At 39.7% G+C, this 22,070-nt stretch overlaps 1 protein-coding gene and 1 long non-coding RNA gene across 6 annotated transcripts in view; one reads left to right on the top strand and one right to left on the bottom strand.

Moving 5' to 3' along the window:
• LOC133485612 (golgin subfamily A member 7B-like) overlaps window positions 1–22,070 on the bottom strand; it is a 238,568-nt gene that overhangs the window by 201,166 nt on the left and 15,332 nt on the right. The window contains exon 2 of one of the 4 annotated variants that reach the window (XM_061789590.1): window positions 14,544–14,591. The exons of the other annotated variants lie outside the window; for them this stretch is intronic. The gene's annotated coding sequence lies outside the window, so the exon portion shown is untranslated. The remainder of the gene's footprint in view (window positions 1–14,543; window positions 14,592–22,070) is intronic. 4 annotated transcript variants of the gene reach the window in all.
• Window positions 12,398–13,149, top strand: LOC133485614 (uncharacterized). 2 transcript variants are annotated; one of them, XR_009790731.1, is made up of 2 exons: window positions 12,398–12,619; window positions 12,691–13,149. It is a non-coding gene; the product is annotated as an uncharacterized LOC133485614 (long non-coding RNA). The 2 variants fall into 2 exon arrangements; XR_009790732.1 differs by having other exon boundaries at window positions 12,398–12,589.

Consider the following 22,070-nt stretch of genomic DNA (forward strand, 5'->3'; position numbering starts at 1 on the left):
AGGTGGTCAAGCAGGAAAGATTTGGCCATGTTCGATTGGATTAATGTGCAAAACATTTGATCAAAAACTAAATCCTCTAGGGCTTTCTTAAAGCCACAATCAATAGTGCTGCAAAGATCCAGTAAGTCTGTTGACAAGCAAACAGGCTCAAAACCTGAAAACCTTTCTGATAAAGTCGTGTCTATGGAGCCTTGGTCTCTAGGATATGAGCTGCATTGTACTGCAGTGCTAAGTCCTACTTTGATTGCAGCAACAATAAAACCAGTTCACTACGGTCATGTCAAATTACAGGAATTAAATCTTTCCAGTGTGAAGCAGTTCACCGTTATAATGGGCAAAAGGTTGCAACAAATTAATCATTTAAAGACTGGAATGAATTAACCATTCTCTTCCCCTAATGATACACATCCTCTCCCCTCCCTCTAAAGCAGTCGACACTGTGAATGGAGCAGGTCATTAATGAGGCACTGTTGTATTAGTGGAGCGGATGAGATGGACGACTGTGCACACATTAGAACACTGAAAAGCACTTAGCCTTCACTCGAGGAAGAAAACGGACGTCAATATGTAGACGACCAGGTAAGGTTAAATTAGACAGTGGTGGCTTTGCGAAAGGTAAGTCACGCTACATTCAGTTGTGTCAGATGCGCAGATTAGCTGACTGTATTAGCTTTTGATAAGCGGCACTTACTTGATTGCTTGGTAAAGTTGGTGCCGGCGGCTATTTGTGTTTGACAATGTATCAATGTGCCACATGCACACAGTGTAATGTATGAAGTGCCTTCAAGGTTTAAATTGATTGCTTTAGTTTAATCTCCTGGATGTTTTTTTTCCACACACCTAAAAATGAATATTACAGTAGTTAATTTATATTTTATACCAGCATGGTACATATGAAAATGACTGATAAAGTTATTAAAGGTTCTATAACAGTGACAGTTTTACCCTAAAGCAGATTATTTCCCATTTTCATTATTTTGACCTGCATCTCGGAACAGATTCTGTTGGACCTCACAGATTGCGGTGTAAATTATTTTAGGCCTCAAACCTGGGTGTCAATCAATGAAGGATACCGTATCTCTCAAGTTCCTAAAACCTCTGGGTGGTTTGACGTCTGTGCAGTTGACAGTTTTCTCATGAGCGTCACTTCGAGTGTGTCAACAAAGCCGAGCAAAGCCAGCAGAACGGCAAACAAAATAACAGACGTACGTTAGTCACCCTCACACAACCCATGACAGGTCGCATCGTACGAAACAGTTCACAGGCAACATGACTGCTGTCTCAGGAAGCCCACTCAGTAAGATCAACTGAATCAAGAGTGATTTTTAATGACAGATTATTTATTTACACCAATTTTAAACGTGCCCATTGCCCCAACCGAGTTTATGCTATTACTTTCTGTTTGCAGAGCAAAAGCGGCTAATTGCCAGCGTCTTTTGCCAATCAGGGCCTTTCATTTAATGATAGCCGTTTGCCAACAAGCTGTAAACAGACGCATTCATCTGAAACGAGGGGCTCATTACTCCAGAGTAGGCGAACGCGGCTCTGTCTGGCAATCTGTGTTAAACACTGTCGCATGCTGCCCCTGTTCATAGCATCAGTTGACCCGCTTAATTGTACAAAGTTGCATCATGGGTACACGTGACAAGTGAGTGGCTAGGTTGCTTAGTCGTATAGTATATGTCAAGAAAGTCGAACTAAGAACTTTCCTTTCAGCACTGGATAGCAGAGGCAGAATATTCCGAATCAATTAATTAATCAATCAGGCATTAAAATAGATTTATTAGGTCAACCTAATTCTTGATCCCACATACTTCAGAAGTCACTGCTCCTTACTTTGTGGCGAATGTTTTTTTTTTTTTTTTTTAAATTCAAGCTTGTTTCATGAAAGGTTGTAAAGGCATGGTTGAATGGGTTCATCAAACACCTAACCAGTCAATCTCTGACTTGTTCTTACAGGGACAAAAATTCCCACAGACACACTCCAGAAAATATTTTTCCTAAAAGAATAAAAGCTGTTTGGTTACCAAAAAAAAACACTTTCGGTGCAATCGCCAAGTGTCCTAATACCTTTGTCACTAAAGTGAGTGAAAATACAACATTTCCTCGAACGATGGCCGTCCGACTTAAAAGTCTATAAATGAAAATTCACAGAACTACTCCACACATTTTAACCTGATTGCTAGCAAAAAAAAAAGCAGCACCGAAAAACTGTCTTTCATATAATTTAAAGTGTGGCATCATACTGCATACTGCAGAATTAGCAACCAATTAAGGTTATGTGGAGATGGCATATTTAACAACGATTAGCATTGCAGTCGATGTAGATGTTTTTTGTTTTTGTTTGTTTTTCTGGGGAGACAGACGACATACTCATTCCACGCAGTCTACATTGGTTCTTGCTATTGCTCTACATTTTTCATGTCCTTTTCATTTTGTTTTAAACCTCAGTCTCACTTGACCTATATTGTAATATCCCGTTAATATTAGCTGTGCAGTAGCCTATCAGTTAATAGGTCTCCCTCACAGTCCTGAGTTTTGTGGTTTGAATTTCTGTTTGGAGTTTGCATGTTCTCGCCCGTGCTTGTATGCGTTTTTTGCAGGTACTCTGGCTTTCTCCCTCATTACAGAAACATACATTGAAAACTCCAGATTATCCATAGATGAGAGTATGAATAGTTTTTTTTGTCTATATGTGCCCTGCGATTGATCGGCAACCAGCCCAAGTGTACTATGCCTCTTTCCCAAAGTAAGGTGGGATAGGCTCCAGCTCACCCACGACCCTAATTAGGACAAGCGACAGATAGCAACTAGCCCAAATAAATGCCCAAGGTCCCTACTATGCGGTATGTTGTCTTTGTATGTGCTGACGCCAAGTATGAAAGCAAAATTAAATCGGATCTTTGCTCACAGAGAGGTAGCCTTTGAAAGTTAATTTTACTTTAATTCAATCAGCCTGATGTTTTGATTTTTATGCCGGTGCAGGGTGTGTCTGTTTGCACTTGAAAGTTTTCCCCTCCCCGAGCTGCATTACCAGCAGTTTGGCAGAAATTAGCTGTAATCGTATTAGCCGCTCTACTCCTCGTCTGCCGCTGGGCATACATGTACCACTTATCTCTTTGCTGGAAATCGTCTGTCAAGGTCGTGCGAGCGACGACAAAGAAAGACGGATGATGAAAGGTCGACGTTGGAAGCCGAGGCTTCAGAACTGCCTCTCGAGGTATTTTGCAAACTCAAATGTGACGACCTTGTTTCGGCTTGTCGCCGTGGTTGTGACGGGAAGCAGGTGTCAGAGGTTAGCGGCGAGACAGCGGGATTAGCGCCATCAGGCTGCCGTGCATCAAAAAGACACAACCCCCCCTCCATCGAGGATCATGTGATCAAGAGGAGGCTCTTACCCGTGATGCATTGTCTCATCCCAACTGTGTTTATGTCGAGTAAGTCCTTCCAAATTCAGCCTCCTCTGACAGGGACCTTGCTCGTGTCGCCACCTGTCTCTGCCCCCCCACAGTCAGAATGTCAGTGCTGTCACTCAACCTCACTACCCCGCCCACGCCAGCATTACTTCAGGGACCCTTCCAGCGACAGACATTATGCATCAAAGGAGCTGCTGTGATCTATTATGTCATTATAGCTGCAGTATTGCAGTCTTTAATGCAAGCCATAGCTATGAGCAAATTTATTTTTAGAAATAAGCCCAAGCATATATATTAGAAATAACCCCAAGGGTAGCGTTGGGCGATATGGCCTTAAAATAAATAAAAACTCCTACTTTTTTCTACAAAAATCGGATTTCTGATTTTAAGCATTTCCCCCCCCCCTCTTTGCTAATGGAAAACACAAATGACAATGGTATTCTACAAATATATATATATTTTTTTTAATTGTTTTTCCCTTCTGGGATTTATTTTATTTCTTCTGATACCAAACAAGTTTAAAACATTTTCTCCAGCCTTTTTTCCCCCCCTCAACTTCCACAGAAATGATAGAAATACTTTTATTCACAGATAATGTGAGAATAACTGATGCGCTTTCAACTACGGAAGCCGCAAAAAAAATATACACACATACTGTACGCAGTGCCCATTCTTAAGAACAAGGGTGATGTGCAGAGTTGTTTAACTATAAAGGAATAAAGTTGATGAACCACACAATGAAGTTATGGGAAAGACAGAAGTGAGTATTTGTGAGCAACAGAATGTTTTCATGCCTAGGAAGAGTACTACAGATGCATTATTTGCCTTGAGGGTGTTGATGGAAAAGTACAGAGAAGGTCAGAAGGAGGTACATTATGTCTTTGTAGCACATATGTCAAAATCAAGGCCCGGGGGCCAGATCCTGCCCGCCACATGATTTTATGTGGCCCGCAAAGGCAAAATCATGTGTCAACTTCCAAGATTCTTGTTAAAATCTGTACCAAAATTTCAAATAGTCATATATCATAAATGATAATGTTGAGATTTTGTAAACATTTTTGTGTTACCAAACATTAATAATAGTTCAAAAACCCATTACCCTTGATTTCTGATTCCAAAACTAGTTCATACATTTTGTGTGTAAATATGATGAGGCGATTAAATATTTTTATGGTTTCACAGTTACGACAGCCCTCTGAGGGAAACCGTAACTACAATGTGGCCCGCGGCAAAAATAAGTTTGACACCCCTGCTCTAGAGAAAGTCTAAGACCGGGTATCCGGAGAAGAACTGCGGTACTGTCAAACCAAACGTAAGAGAATTACATGTGTATTTAAAACAACCATAGTCTTAATGCTAACACACAATACAAAACGCCAACGAATCACGTCAATGTTGCAGTGTTCTAACCCTTTAAGCAACAGTTATCTGAACACATATGGCATACAGCACATGTAGACAGACAATATCACAATACTCACAAGTATATATTCTTTTATCTTCTGCTAAAAAATACTATTATTACTGCAGCACCATCACCATCAGTTTTGAAACGTTTTTGTTTGGGTCTGTACATCTATATTTATACTGCCCTCCTGGTGGCCAAGGCGCAAACAGCAGGAGAAGCACAATGTGGGGATGGAACAGAATAATGGCAGTTCCACTTATTTCAATGTGGAAAGAGGATTTGAGATAGAGTTACTCTAGATTTATTCAAACATACTGTAAAGTTAAAAAACTGTTTTCATCCAATTTCTATAATACCAAAATGTACTTTTATTGCACTGCAAGAAACACACAAAAAACAGTTTTTTTGCGGCTATGGCCTGAGCTGTTTAGCAATACAGCACTACCTTTGTATAAGTTTCCACACAAACTTGTTTGTTTCTCTGCGGACCGAAAAGGTGCAAGTCACATCTCTCGGTTTTATCCACGCAAAGTTAATTTTGTCTCCCGGTTAAGACTCCATTCTTGCTGCCAAAAAAACATTCATCCAGAGAGACTTCGAACGTGCGTGTTGGTGGATCAACAATGTAACCATGGAGCCAGTTGTTTGCGGTCGAGGTACACAGAAGAGTGCAGTTTGAGGGATTACGACTCAGTCACCCACACAGGACCATGGATTAATGGGTGCTGTGCAAAACCTGCATTTCCCCCCCATATTTACTTTGATTCGCATTGAAACTCAGTCAGCATACAGTCTACCTTTTGCCATTAATAGTCGCATACTGTATTATTCATTGCGAAAATTGATTAAGCAAAGCAAATCAAATTTATTTATATAGCGCATTTCATACACAAGGTAACTCAATGTGCTTTACTTGATTAAAAGCATTTAAAACAAAGAGAAAAAAAAATAAAAATACAAAACAGCTTACAGTGCAAGAAATATGTTAAAAGTGGAAATGCTCTAGAAAGCATGGAGAAAAGAATAGTTTTTAACCTGGACTTAAAAACATGCACACTTGGGGCTGACGTCACTTCTGTTGGCAACTTATTCCATTTGCATGCAGCATAATAGCTAAATGCTGCTTCACCATGTTTGCTTTGCTTTTCTGTTACATTAATGAAAATGTAACAGAAATGCTATTGCTACTTATCTGTTAAAACTGTGTGCCATCATGTAAATACTCTCAAAAGATGTTTAGTTTCACTTTACAGGGACTTTAAAAGCATGAAAAAGTCTAATCTTTTGATCAGGGCACAAGTACCAAGTGGTTGGTTGGCCCTCTCAGAATCACTGTGTTTAATATGAATGAGGAGGAGGACATGTCTATCATGCGCAGGATGCATGAAAAATTAAGGACCATTGTCCAAAATTGAACAGGAAGTCGTCCATTTTGTTTCAAAGCAGTCTTTTTGTGTGAATTCTACGGGTTGTACTTTGATGAAGCTTCATGAGGGAATTTGCCCAAATGAGCCTCAATCGGAAGAAAGTATCACAGACATATCGGTGTCGCTTTTTTTTTTTTTGTCTATGCCATTTAACGTGACAAATAAGCAGTCACACTCACATTCACGCCTATGGACAATTTAGTGTCGTCATTTAATTTAACATACAGATTTTTAGTGAATGTGAGAGAAAGCCAGAGAAAACTCGCGCAAGCACACAGAGAGCATCCAAACTTCACACAGGATGGCCAGTCGGGACTCGAACCCAGAACCTCAGAGCTGTGAGCCAGAGGTGCCGACCACCGTGCTGCCTCACCTATTGCAAAGATACAAAATACTAACATGATACGCATGAAAATGCGACCAGAGGTTAACACGCACACAAAAACCTTTCGATCTCGCTTGAGTCAACCATGAATTCAGCATACTGCATTCCCCTACCTCCTTTACCTGTATGTTACATCCAGAATTTGCACCAAAATCAAAGTTTTTATTCCCCGCCATGTTTTGTTCCCTAGAGCTGCTAAATATCAAATTCGATAAAAACCCAACTTCCCCAACAAGTACAGCAAATAAATTCAGTATGCACTCTCGGACAAACACACCACAAACTGCATCTTGAAGGCGGTCGATCAAACATTTAATTTTGCTTCGGTTGCTGACAGAGGTCTTTCGCACCAGCCCGCAGAGACAAGCAACACTTTATCGACTGGCGCCCAGAGTGGCCCAGCAGCTATTACAGCAGCCATGAGTGACTGGCCCAGTCAATACACTTTCTATTAGCGCACTGTTCCCTCAGCCCCATGTCAGCGCACGCTCGCACGCACATGCGCACACACACACACACACACACACACACTTACAGGCTATAGGAAGGTCAGCAGTTGGAGCAAACCCCTCAGGATAATGTGCCATGTTAGTAAAATAGAGGAGCAACATTGGTTCAATAATGGGAACAAATAAGTGCTAAACTAGACTAAATACACAGGAAATGACTTGTCATTACACCAAGCTAGAAAAAATAAATAAATAAATAATTAAAAAAAATAAAAAATAAAAAAGGGGGGGTGGGGGGGAGCAATTTTGCCCAATCCCAAAGTGACATTTATGGCGCACGGTGACTTTGTGCGCTCACTTTCCTGAGGCACCTTTAAGCCGAATTGGTTGAGCTGTGAAGTGCTCACGTTGTTTCCCTCCAACAGAGGGAATAATTGCCCAGGCAAGAAGCCACGTTCATATCATCACCACCCTTTACATAGAGACCTTGAAAAAAAATAATCAAAAGCTGCCAGCTACTACGTGAAGAAATACAATAAATTAGGCACCCAGCATATTAGAAACACTTCTCAGTATGTTGTACTGTAGTGCAGTTCTACGTACACCACTACAAACTACAGTATAACTACAGTAACAACAGCAACACTTTTACACCTACTTTAATTTATACAATTAATTTAGTAATACTTATACACTGTACTTGTATAAAATCTAATTTTGCAAGCGCAGCTCATGTTGTGGCCATTATCTCAAAGTAATTCTATTAAACCAGCACATTTTAACTGCTACTTTATGTTCATGTAATTATTTTTTTCTCCGTCTGCACAAGTAATTTGCACTCACCTTATGAGCAGAGCTCCTCGCACGCTTAAAGTCAAATACATTATACATGTTTGAAGATAACTGCTGAAAACATGCAAAGACTGAAAACGATGTAGTACTAAACTTAAAATTCACCATTTATCTTTTCATGATTTTTTTGGGCATGGCTAAAACGGCACCCAGTAACCCATATGGGTGCACGGCATGAGTCACCCCTTCCCCAAAAAATAAGAACTTGAGCAGCCCTGGTGACGTAGTTGGGTTATGCACCATTTTTATGATTAAATTCCACAGTAACTATTCACTTTTGAAGGTACACAAAACGTCTCATATGAAATAATGACTGCAGTGCTGACAAGAATAATAAAGCCACTGGTTATTCATTAACATACCTCTTTCCAAACGGTGCTTTTCTGCTGCAAGGAAGTACTTGGAAAACAATTTCCCCACAAAAAAGCCACAAAAAAAAAAAAAAAAACTCACAATCAAACACTTGCATGCAGCTTGAATAGTGCTTCAAAACAAGCCAGTAAACAAGTCATCATTAGCGCACTAACTGAAAACAAAAACTGGGCAAAAGCACAAATAAGTGAACACGTAGAGCATAACAAGTTTGGAGCGGTGAAATCAACAAAACATCTTTTTTTCTGTACTTGGAAGAGAGCAGTATTAAACACACACCATTCTCACCCTGTGTTGGCATTTCAATGAATATGTATTTACTTTGAAGGGCCTCGCATGTTTCCTGCACACATAATTGGATGGGGCAGCAGCGTAGCTGAGCACATAGCCGAAGCAAACGGGAGTGAAATTGCGAAAGACAGAGCAGAAAAACGTTTGCTTTCACTTGGATGCATTATGACAAGAGCTGCACAACATCCAAAATCACCTAAATAAAATCTACTGTTTATCCAATGTAAGGCTGTTTAAAGTTTTAACATTCAAGCTGTTTTTTTTTTTTAAACTACTGTTTATAACTCAATAAAGCCAATTTACCAATTTACGCAGCCCACTCTGGACTGGGTGCCAATCAGTCGCAAGACACAAATAGCCAAGTAACCATTCTCATGGACCATTGAGTGTCTCTATTCAACCTAACATGCATGTTTTTGGGACGTGGCCGGAAGCCAGAGCAAAACCGCTCAAGCACGGGAAACATCCACACACGAGCTGAGCTCAGATTCAAACCTTGAACCCCCCCTTAGACTTTAGATTAAAAATATTTTGAATTCCAAATTCGATGGTCTTTGACGTCATAGTCTCTGCTGTAAGTGTTTATTGCTGGCGCATTTTCTTCTTAAAGGGCCAATACAGTTTTTAATAGAAATTAATAATTAGCATATCATTTTATGTGAAGCTCTGCTGGCCGAGGAGGATAAATTATTATTGCTACCTACTTCCAACTTTACGTGCATGGATAATAATTTTTTTATTATCTAGTTTTACTTTTTCTCAGTTCCTTTTTATAGGATGCCCATAGATTGGTTCTGGCCTCTAGTGGATCATAGTAATTCAGTAGTAAGTAGCAGGAGTTTTTGCATGCGTGCGTGCATGTGCACGAGTGTGTGCGTGCGTGTTTCTAATCACTTTAGTGCCACCAAGACTCCCAGAGGAGAAAGGACAAGGCGACGTGGGCATTGACACAAGGAGGACGACGACTGACAACTTTCTCCTCAAGATTGTCTTCATTCACGTCGCATATACACTGACAAGGAGTTCACCAAATGTACCGCTGCGAGCGCACCAAACACCCTAAAGCGCTGATGGCAGCTGAAGTGCATATTTGTAGACGCTCATTCCCAAGGAATGTGCCGCTAATTTGAGCAAAAAGCAGGAGGTTGTTGTTTATTTATGGATGCTCTTTCTTTCCACTTTCTCAGTCGCTCACAGTAGGACATTTTCTCCCAGAGGCAACACAAAAGCAGCAACCTTGTGACGGCTTAATCATGCATACGGAAAAGTGACGGATTCAAATGGGAGGGACACGTCAGGAGCAGTGTGACAGTTTGTCAGCCGCTCACGTAGTGTGCACATTTGTCTTTGTGTTCTTCTTTCAAGGATGCCATCTTTTTATCTCACCAGGCAGGGAATTTACATTTTGGGGAGGGAAGATTGCACTGATTTGCCATGCCCTCCAAATGTTTTCAGGTGGAAATAAAAGAACCCCAAAAACAAAATTTAAATACATAGAAAAAATATGATGACTGGGGCTTTTAAAATTTTTTTTTTGAAAGAAGCCCCTCATCTAAGGAATGTTCTGGATGTTCTCTCTTCTGTATCGTTGCACACTCCCTCACTTTCTACTTTTAGCCTTTTTTTGTGCAATTTTTTTATAGAGTCATGATTTTAAGTGCAATGTCAGCTCAAAGAAATAAAGCAGAGTCGGATAATTATAGAATTCAATTATATTCGAAGTGTGCCCTGTTAAGATGAAAGCATCGGGACACCTGACCATGACAGGAAGTTGAAATAAAAGAAATGTAGATAGCAGGGCACAGTCCCACAAAGAAGGAAGCGTAAAATTGTCCAAAATGGGAGTGACTCTTATCAGCATGCATTTAGATACAGGGATCCTCCGGTTTACAGTATCGAGACACGTCATTGAGAGTTTATTAAAAACGCACAGGAAACTAGTTTGCGCAGCGGCTTAACAACAACGTAACAACAAGCGGCATGCTCAGTTACTGCCATACTTACTGTTTTTCATTTGATCGTTTGATTTGGCCGAGAAGTGTTTTTTTTTTTTTTTTTTTTTACAAATATTTACTCTATGAGTATTACTAGCTAGCGTAGGTTAGTGATAGACTATGGCGCTAAACCTAAGATCCTATGTATACTGGTTTTTATTTTAGCTAGCTTTCTGTTTTACACAGTTCAAATTGGATTAGACAATGTGCACTGAAGCATTGCATTATGGCTGCGTAAATAAACTTGGTGGCTCTTCGTAGATGCCACTTTTTATGAAAGTGTAGGTAATCTTTTAGGGGAGGTTTTTTTTGTTGTTGTTTTGCACTTTATGGGTAAAAACCTCATAACAATACCTCACAAAAAGGCATATTTAGCTTTAGAGTGAAATCCTAATATGACCCTAAAATACACTATAATAGTGTATAGTATTATAGGAGAACTAAATTTGACCTTCCCTAATATTTTGAATGCACATGTCCAACTGTTGACTATGTCAGTAATTTTAGCACAACTTGCTGTTCTCTAACAAAGAGCTGAATAGTGGCCACTTCCATCTGAGAACATCCTGTTTGAAGCCTCGCCATGTCGAGGTACTGCTCATCAATTATTGCGTGTCGTCTTGGTCTCATGATGTCAAAATGTGAACGGTATATTAGATTCATCTTTGAATTTCACCCGAAGGCTGAATATCCTAAAACATTTTGTATTGTATTTTTAATGAGACAGTGGAGAATCATATGCAGTCACTAGATCACCATCCTACATCACGATCACCATCTTCAGCTACATTTGCGAATCAGCCTCAAATATGCAACGGAAGAGTCTTATTAGGGGTGATGGCGAACATTTTGTAAACTTGAGCATTAATGCACCTTTAATTGGCTCTTTCTCGATGAATTAAAAGACTCATCACTCATGTCCGGACACTAGTTTTTTTTGCGTCTCATATTACAGTACACAGCTGGGTTGAGAGTCATCCAAATGGACATCCTCATCCGAAACGGACAAAAAAATGCATTGTTTTTGATTTGATGGATCTTTATTGGTGTGGAAACAACTGAGTGAGAGAAACCAAGTCTCACATATAAGAATATTAAAGGCTAAAATGTGCACAGGGAATAGCTGCGAGCGTGCTGTCTCAGAGAGACCTCTCTATGAGGTGCCGTTTGTAAAGCTGCTCACGCCACAAATAACAGCAACATTTTGTCACATTTCGCTTCAAAACGTATTTTAAAAAACTGGTGAATTTTTGAGTCACTTTTCTGCACATTTAGAACAATTCGTCATCTTTATAGTTAAATCCAAATATTAAATGTTACACCTAAATCTCAAATCTAAATGTTAATTATATATCTAAATATAAATCTTTTAAATGTTAAATATATATTGAAATTTTAAATCTATATATAAATGTAAAACATATATATAAATCTTAAATGTAAATTTAAATATATATGTCTTAAAACTACCGGTAAATGTTAAATATATATATCTAAATCTAAATATAAAACTTAAATTTAAATACAAATATTAAAACTAAATATTAAATATATATTGAAATGTTAAATATAAATGCAAATATAAACATTAAATATAAAATGTTAAATGCTAAATCTAACTCTATCTGGTTGAATTAAATATTTAGGTAATATGCAAATCCACGCTGCCAAGAAACGGAAGTACCAAAATAAAAGCTGTGTGTTTGTAGCGTTAAATAACAACATAAAAAAAAATAATAATAATAATTTTAGATATATTATTATATATTTAAATATATTATCACTTCCTGAAATAAAAAAACAGTTATGGATGCTTTATTTGACGAGTACCTTGAGTGTTTACAGTCACTTTTATGAAAAAGTGTCACGTAGAAGTCGCGGGGCAGCTGCCAGGGAAGCAAGAAAAGAGAACCAGCCAGAGACCGGTGGTTTCTGGTCTGCCCGCTGCAGAGTGCTTGCTCGCCAGCCGCAAGAGAGCGGACGTCAGCCCTGGAGGTGGATTTGGAAAAACAAGTCGCAAGGGGGGTGAGGGGAGGAAAAAAAGAACTGTTGCAGCTGCTATGATTTTTATATCATTATTTTTTGTTTTCACACAGGCATTTCAGGATGAAGCGCCCGCCCCCCTTCCCTGCTTGCTTGCACCCCCGGCTCCCGCGACGTCCACACGAATGGCTGCTTTCTGCTTCGGTTGCCCAGCGCTGAAGGTAGACGGCGCCCGATGGCAGAGGCACTGCGACAGATGCCGGTGGCTGTGGTAACTAGCTAGCTTCCTCGTTTGATAAAGAAGGCTGAGGTCCCAGCCAGCGAGGATTTCCGGAAGGAGAAGCGCAATCTTCCAGCTGCACCCAGCAATAACCCAATGCAGAGCTGTGGCGAAGAGGCACATCTTCATAAAAATAACACTAAACACTCAAAGTACTCATCCAATAAAGTTTCTCTAACTAGTTTGTTACTTCAGGTAGTGATAAACTATGTTCAAGGGTCCATTTCACTGTATAAGATGTTTTGCATACGTTATTTGACACTAAAAACACAGTTTTATTTTGGTACGTCCATTTCTTTGCAGTGTGGATTTGTCTATTAGCTAAATATTTAGTTTGATCTGAAACATTTATATTTAAATATATATTTAACATTTAGTTTTAATATTTATGTTTCAATGTAAGATTTATATTTAGGTATAGATTTAACGTTTATATAAAAATTTAACATTTAGTTTTAAGATTTATATTTAAATTTACATTTTAAATGTATATATAAATTTAACATTTATATATATTTAACATGTATATTTAAGATTCATATTTAGATATATATTTAACATATAAATACATATTTAGCATTTAGATTTGAGATTTAGGTGTCACATTAAATTTTTGGATTTAACTAGAGAGTTGACAAAGATTGTTCTAAATGTGCAGAAGTGATTCTTGAAAATTCACACCATTTATTTAAATTTTTTTTTAAACACTGTTTGAAGTTACATGTGACAAAATGTTTACAAATGGCACCCCATATCTCTCCTCAGCACCTCTCCTTTTATTCAGCGGCTCTGGCGGCTGGCTGGGTAAAGACAAGTGTAATTGTGAGTGCGAGGGTAATCCTTTTTTGCTTTTCGAGTCAAACCCCAAAAATGGCTTGGCAAAAGGAGCGGCGGTGCTGTGAGCTGCCAGGATTGTGTGCAAGCCCAGGAGAGAGGGAGAAGGGGAAAAGATTGGGGGGGAGGTCACTTCGATTTCTGGGGATGAAGAAAGTGAAAGCGGAACAACCACAGGATGAAGCATGGAGGTGAGAAGAAATAAGGAACATGCGCAGGAAATGGGCCTGCCAGCCTGCACTGGTGTTTATGTGCACCAGACTGGGTAAGCCTCCCTTTATTTGCTGTAAGGATTAAGGGGACAGCTCCGACACATGCACATTCTCGGTCTTAACGTGGTGCCACGCTCGCTCACGACTGGTGGGGGGGATATCCGAGAGGGAGAGATGGGTGGGAAAAAAGTGGCACACAGCACTGCAAAAATGATGAGCACATGCAACGGCTCATGCTGAAGGCTCGGCGGCGGGATCAGAAGCGGCGACAAAGACAGATTTTTAACGCGCTGAACGAGACACTTTGAAGGCTGACACATGCTGATGACTCTTCAAGAAGGCTCGCGTGCGATTAGCTGTGGGATCATGCAGAAACGCAATAGCTTTTGACAGGCTGCTTTGTTCCTGTTTGGCAGTGCTGTTTGAATATGGAGATATTACCGAACACTCAAGCCTGCTACACACATTGCCAATTATTAACATCTTTTAACTGATTTTTAAAATGTGACAGACCCCAAATCAGCATGTACAGTATGTTCTACTGTTATGGTGTGTAGTGGACTTGAGATGACTAACATAGCACACCAAACATAATATGATATATAAGTCTCCTTCCCAAACCAGATGTACCAAGACTGACCTGTGAGAGGCAGCACGGTGCCACGGGGCATCTACACTTCCAGAAGGTCTGCAGAAATATTGAACACGTTTAACATTTACAATTGTCAGCCGCGACCGTTTGGTGAGCAGATCAGAGTGGAAATCGCTCTGGAAAGTTTTTTCGAGACGTCCGATCATCGGGCCTTTCCTGACTTTGATTGATCGCTTTAAGTAGGGTACGTGCTAGAAAAACAACAGTACTCTCTCTGGGTCATAATCAAGCAGCACAACCCTACGGTACATTGGCAAGTCTTCCTGACCCAACTCTACTCATTAGTGACACATTTCCATTGGCAAAAGCAAGTACTGTGAAGCACTGATTTGAGTACCTGGTTGAGGTACCTTATGGTTGACAAGCTACTCCTGGTTGTACATTGGTCGAGCCGGAACTTTGTAGCGTTTGAGGATACACTGCAAGAAATTATAAGAATAAGCATGCCTAAACTCAAGATGCTGCAGTATTATACTTTACAATCTCTTCTTGAATAAAATGTGTCTTCTTACCGTGGCCGGAATGCCACAAAGTAAATAACGGACATCACATTTCTCCTTCATTGTTTTTGTTTGTTAGCATGTCTCATGTTTGAATGGAGTGTTTTGTTTTTTGTTTTTTGCAGTTTCCGGTGATACTGTTTTGAAGTGGAATCCCAAACAGAGCCAATCCCAAGTACTGTGCAGAGGGAAAAGCGGCATGTGCGACACACAGTAGAGAAAAGACAGGGACAGTCGGCATGATCATAGACTCACTCGAGAAATTAGATTACAATTAGGAATATGAGTTGATTTATAAAAATTAAATATATTGAATCACTATTTTTCTTAAGCGCTATCTGCTGAATCTCGGGGAACACTGCCCTACTTTTTCTCCTAAAGCAGAATTTCCGCTGGTCTGAATTTATTGAGTACCAGGAATACCAGGATATCCAATTTGGTCAAGTTGGTACTAGACTGGATTATTTGATTTAAATTAAAAATAATAATAAAAAATCCCTAGAATGAGCCTCTCAGCGCCATGCAAAGTGGATCAACTGTGAGAGATTAAAGAACTGCCGGGTTGAAATAGGAAATTGCAAACACATACGTTTGATTTTGGCATTTGTTTCTTCAATGTAATCAGGGTGTATTGTCAGTGGGCATACATCCAAGAAGCAAATCCCAACTGAAAACTGTTACATATTGTTTGTTAAAAAGTAGTGCAATAAAAATAAAGATTTTTCTCTAACGTGAGGAATAATCATTGTGATTACAATATTGATCAAAATAATCATGATTATTATTTTGGCCATAATCATGCAACCCTAAGTGGAGGTTTGGTTGAATGGACAATACGTTTTTTGTTTTTCTTTGTTTTTTTGCGGCCTGTTTACGGCCGACAGTCTTAATGAAAGAGACACTACAATACAAGAAGTACTGTATAATTAATACTCTTACTGAAGACAGTATTTTGCCACAACAACAAAGTTTTCAGACTCTCTTAGGCATGTTACAGAAAACTGCGAAAAGGCAGGTTTTCCATGAGTAATGGAAAAAAGCACCCCCCACCCACCACCACCGACACTAAGCCACATGTGATAAGTCATAAAAACACAATTGTTTACTTGGAAAATGGTGTCCAAAATAACCCTTGGACAATGGGGCATCTGCTGCTTAACCGATTCAAAGACATAAATTATCTGATGATATGTAGCCTGGTGGCACAGTGGGCGACTGGTTAGAGCGTCAGCCTCACAGTTCTGGGGAGCGGGGTTCAATCCCCGACCCCGCCTGTGTGGAGTTTACATGTTCTCCCTGTGCCTGCGTGGGTTTTCTCCGGGCACTCCTGTTTCCTCCCACATCCCAAAAACATGCATGGTAGGTTGATTGAAAACTCTAAATTGCCCATAGGTGTGGATGTGAGTGTGAATGGTTGTTTGTTTATGTGTGCCCTGCGATTGGCTGACAACCAGGCTGCTACATCCATCCATCCATCCATTTTCTGAGCTGCTTCTCCTCACTAGGGTCGCGGGCGTGCTGGAGCCTATCCCAGCTATCATCGGGCAGGATAGCTTTTAGTTTAGGTACACCCTAAACTGGTTGCCAGCCAATCGCAGCCAGTCACACCCGTTGTTGGAAAATACTTTGAGTGTTAACTTTATTTCATAAAGACCAACACAGAAAGGCCCCTTCAGCTACCATCACTTTTCACGTTTGACTAGCAAGGTCACCCCGAAATATAAAGTTAGTGAACATAATGAAATCAGTTAATTTAATTCACTGTTCTTTGCCTAGGGCTCTTAGTAATACTGTATAATCAGTCATAGTCTAACTGATTAGACAGGGCTCATAATGTATCTTTGTATGGAAACCGGCATAGTCATCCTATTGTCAAATATCTAAGAAAGGGTCACTATCAGGTTTTTACATCGTTAAATCATATTTTTTTTTAGGCTTTGAACAACTCTAGCAAAACAATGTTAGCTCGACAGAAGTGTCAAGTTTCAGCTGAAAAGTATTCTCACTTGAAAATCTAACATTGAAAAGTGTATATTGTCTTCTTGCCCATATTCAAAGTCGACATTTATCTGTGGCCCCCTTGCTCGGTTTGACCATGACTTCAGTGATCAAGCGCTCCAATGGTGTCTCATTACAGCAGAGGCTCCTGAAGGGTCTTTTGTGCACTGATTTTTCAGAATCATCTTTATTTGCCAAATATGTCCAAAAACCACACAAGGAATTTGTCTCCGGTAGTTGGAGCCGCTCTAGTACGACAACAGACAGTTAATTGACAGAGAACACTTTTGAGACATAAAGACATTGAGAAAAACAGTCACTGAGCAATAAAGGGTTGCTAGATATCTGGTAATGCCGGTACAATTTTTTTGGACAATTGTGCAAAAAGATGCAGAGTCCTCTAGCACTTAGAGCAGTTCGAATGACTAATCTCGCAATAGTCCGGTGCGATGACCATTGTGCAAACTGCGCCGAGACTTCAAGGAGTGTATGCAGTTTAAAGTAATGAGTAGTGCGATAATCTGGGACAATGTTGATTGTGCAAATGTTGCAGATACTTCTCAGTCAGTGTGCAAATGGGGCAGATGCTATTCTGGCAAGAGTGGCCAGTATTGGTCAACAACAGATATGCAAATAGTGCAGCGTGGCGTGACTACTACAGTGAGTGCACGAGTAATATGTAATTGGCCCGACAGAAATGTGACAACAAACTCAGACAAAAGAAATTGGCAGCATGTTGCAATGGAATTGTAAGTTAGCTGTTTAAGAAGTAAATGTAGTCACAAACGTCTTTTTGCACCTGTGTGAAAATGTTAAAAATGTAAATGTAAATTAATTTTTTTATATATACCTCTTTCCCTCATTATGGTTGCAGGGGAGCTGGAGACAATCCCACCTGACTTTGGGCCAGAGGCGGGGTACAGCCTGGACTTCTTGCCAGCCAATTGCAGGCCACAGATAACGTAGAAAACGACCATTCACCTTCACATTTGCAGCTATGAACAATTTGGAGTATTTAAGTAAACTATGGAATTTGGAGACATGCCTGAAAAAAAACAACACACAAGCTCAGGGAAAACACGCACGCAAACCTACACGCGAAGGCCTGAGCAGAGACTCGAACCCGTGACTTCTCTACTGTGAGGCAGACGCGATAACCACATGAAATCTTCTCTCCATTATACCTTTGTTATTCAGATTTAAAGACTTTTGTTTTTAGATTTTAGTAACAAAATTGGTTGACTTCTTATCACAGATAAGTGTTAAAATATTTGTCAAAGCCCAGAAAAAGATTATATTATCTATTTCTGTTATTTCCTCTGGGAAACTTGAAGGGCTTGTATTCAACATGAGAGGTTTCACTGTACAAGAAATAAAAATGAGATTTTTCAAAACCACAATGAAAAATGTTTTTTGTTGTCTGTTGCACTCCTCCTGCATGCAAATATGAGCACCTACACATTGCACACTCTGCCAACAAGTTCAAATAAAAGTTAGAAGGCAGTAGGTAGATAAAGTGCAAACCTCTGCCAACACTGGGCAGCACTGAAACAGCCTGTTTCCACACAAATATTGTTATAATTAAATGTAGGAGAACTCATTGTAATTTAACACAGTAAATCATGAAGATTTCTTAAATACTGCGAGTAAATAACCAGCTCCTGGTAGTTTAAAAAATGAGAAACACGAACATGAGGATAGCATTTGGATTGGGATTTGTGAATAAGTGAAAGTCTTTTGCTCAAGTGTTGCTCACATCATGGGAACGCGATATAACCGGAGTTGAGTGAAGTTGCCTTTATCTAAACGGATCATGCTAGCTTCTCGTCCTACTTCCATCAATCACATGCCCAAGGACAGAACACGCACGCACACGCACGAGGATGAAGAATAAAAAAAATTTAAATTCCATCATAGATAGCTCAGCCGCCTCCTGTCATATCTGCCCGTGAGAACATCATATCCAAACTGTCAATTTTTTACTTTATATTCAAGGGTACTGTCAATGCAGGGTGACAAAAACATTCAAAAATTCAGATTTTCCTTCAATGGTAGCTCAAAAACGAACAAACAAAAAAACAAGTGTAGACTTGGCCTTTTGAAAGCAAGTTACCTTTAGTCATTTAAGCATTTAAGTAAGGGAAATCTATGTGGAGATTTAAAAAAAAAATGTTTTTTTTAACTTCCAATTTTATTACATTCCTTCCAGTTGTCATTAGATACAAACATTTTGTAGCGCAAAATAATTAAGGTCACAGTGCTCAATTGATTGTTAAAAACGTGGTCGATTGTATGGAATTGATTTGTTGCAAAATGGAGGTTACCACTGGGAGCACAACTAGTTTGCCTTCTAAAGAGGAACAACATGTTGACAGCTACATCCACAAAGGTCACCAATAAGCAACATTCTTCAGCTCAATATAACACTGGGATGGAAACCAGATTTCAGATTATTCAGTTAAACCACAAATTGATGCATTGACTGTTTAATTTGGAATCAGGCCTCTGAAGATATCTGCCAGTGGGACTGCAGAGTAAACGGACATGAAGTCAAGACTACAAAGACAGCATAGACCAGTTATTTTCAACAGGGTGAGTTGGGATCCAAAATTGGGGTGGGGTACTGATTAGCATATCTGCCTCACAGTAGTTGAGATTTTGCTTTCTTGTGTACATTTCTGCTTCTGCTTATTTTTGCTTAGGTTGTCGTGCTCTTTTATTTCAATAAAACCTTGTTTGTTTGCACATATTTGTGGTTCTCTGCTTTGGAGGCCAATATTCAGCGTGCCCGTTCACAAAACTGCATTTGAAGAGACAGTTCAGGTCATCCATCTATCGATTTTCTATACCATTTACGCTGTTCAGAATTGTCAAGCGCCAGAACTAGCCCAGCTGACTTTGGACGAAAGGCGAACTAGACCCTGGACTGGTCGCCAGCCAATTACAGGCCACATACAGAGAGAGACAACCGTTCGCACTCACATTCAAACCATCAATGAGTTAGAATTGAGTCAGGTGATAAGCCCCTATACCACCAGTGACTCATAATCAAGGCCAAATAAACAGTATTTTATTAATTCCTCATGTCTGATGTTGATGCGGTTGTTTACCTGTATTTTGGGAGTGTTCAGGCTCTTTCATCTGTTCAATAAATGTAGCAAACATGTTGGTATGGGGGTCAAAAATCGAAATTGGCAATACATCCAAATTATACATTTAGCTACATGATGGAGCCATGTGGATCTCATGAGAAGCAGGTTTATGTAGGGGCCATACAGTACACAGATAAAATGATTTACCAAAGACTATAATGTACACCCATCCATAACCCTCCTGTAATGAGTGTGCTTTGACAACACATTTACACCATCCAGTCTCTCCATCCTTGCCCAGTTTTAGGAGCCTTTGGGGGGCTCAGAGAGGGGATGGTATTCAGCTGCAGAGGATTAATGCAACTCTCATTGCTCATCTAATCCTCATGTCAAGCGCCTGTCAAAACAAGAGCTTTCACATGAACTTGCGAAAAGCTCCACTTCAATCCTACACGCGTGCACACATGTACACAGGAGGCACATGAAGGTCGTGGCATACTTATTGAAGCGAGGCCCCGTGCTGACTCCTCCCGTAAGAGGCTGGCCCTCGATTGAAGGCTTTGTAGTACAGCGAGAGAAAACATGGCTTGCCAGATGAGAGCAACAGTTCAAATCCACATTCCAAATTCACCCTTTTCTCCACTGATTCTTCCAGCCAATCACATTTACTTTCCCTTCCCTTTAGCAAGTAATGCCTCCTCTCTATTGACAGTTTTTTCCCCAGTTGCCAGTCTTTAGCAATCATGTCAAGAAACCATATTTTCTCACTCTGTGGTGAAAAAACAACAATGCTCGCTCCACTTTAATGAAATACAGTATAATCTGATGTACTTTTTGAATATAATTAAATTATGATTATTTAAAGTCACAACAGTACAAATATTTTCTATTCTAAGAAGTGATTCATTGAAAAACATTTTTCCACGCCATTTAGCCATTTATTTGTGACATCACAATAAACACTGTTTTCCTGAGTTGTTTTTGTTAATTGTATCCTCAAGTTAATAAACAATTTACCAAGTGGTTCACATGTAACATACCCTTGTTTACATGTGGTCTGTTATTGTTGCTTTTTCCAGAAATAACATTTCTGATTACCTCGCAGTGACGGCCTTAAAGCCCTGTTAAGAAAAGCATTTTTTTTTTTTAGTCTCAAACCTTATGAACAAAAAAATGCGGTCTGGACCAACCAGAAAATAAAATCCATTTGGCAACAGAAATTGCTTGGAAAATGGCATTCACATTCAAATAGAATTAGATGCATTTTTTTCCTTCGTCACATCACACAGCTGTTAGGGTGTGTCACTCGGCTAGGAGTTGCAAAAAAAAAGGTGCATATTTTTATGAATGTCCTTCTTTGGCAAGGTGGCTGCGTGACCGACAAATAAGTAACGATGATTGGCTAAAGGTAGGAAGAAATTTGTGGTAAGCCAATCAGTGTTCAGTGTTAATGTCACAAACCTCAACGTGCGACAGACAGCCACACGAGAACACACAAGAGAACGATGACGATTCTGAGAAAGAGTGAACTGAATGCCGTGATAGGCAGGAATGCTTTTGAAGACTTGTCTATGTTGTTCTATGCTGTTGTGATCTATGCAACCGGCCTGTGAAACCCGTTCAAAAATTCAAATTCTTTTACGTATTTGAAGTAATAATAATTACAACAATAACAATAATTACATTCCCTGGTAACCACGAAACACATCTATGAAGGTGTACTTCAGTAACTAATTCAACTACTTTTGGGGAAAAGTAATTAAGTATATCTTATTGCTTTCATAATTTGCCCAACACTGGACATAATTGACGTGCAATTGGCTGGCGACCAGTCCAGGGGGTACCTCTATGCCTGATGCCCAAGGTCATCTGGTATAGGCTCCAGCTCAAAAGTAGCCTTAATGAGGACAAGGGCGAAATAAACT

The sequence above is a fragment of the Phyllopteryx taeniolatus genome, chromosome 11 (genome assembly GCF_024500385.1).
Source record: "Phyllopteryx taeniolatus isolate TA_2022b chromosome 11, UOR_Ptae_1.2, whole genome shotgun sequence".
NCBI lineage: Eukaryota > Metazoa > Chordata > Actinopteri > Syngnathiformes > Syngnathidae > Phyllopteryx > Phyllopteryx taeniolatus.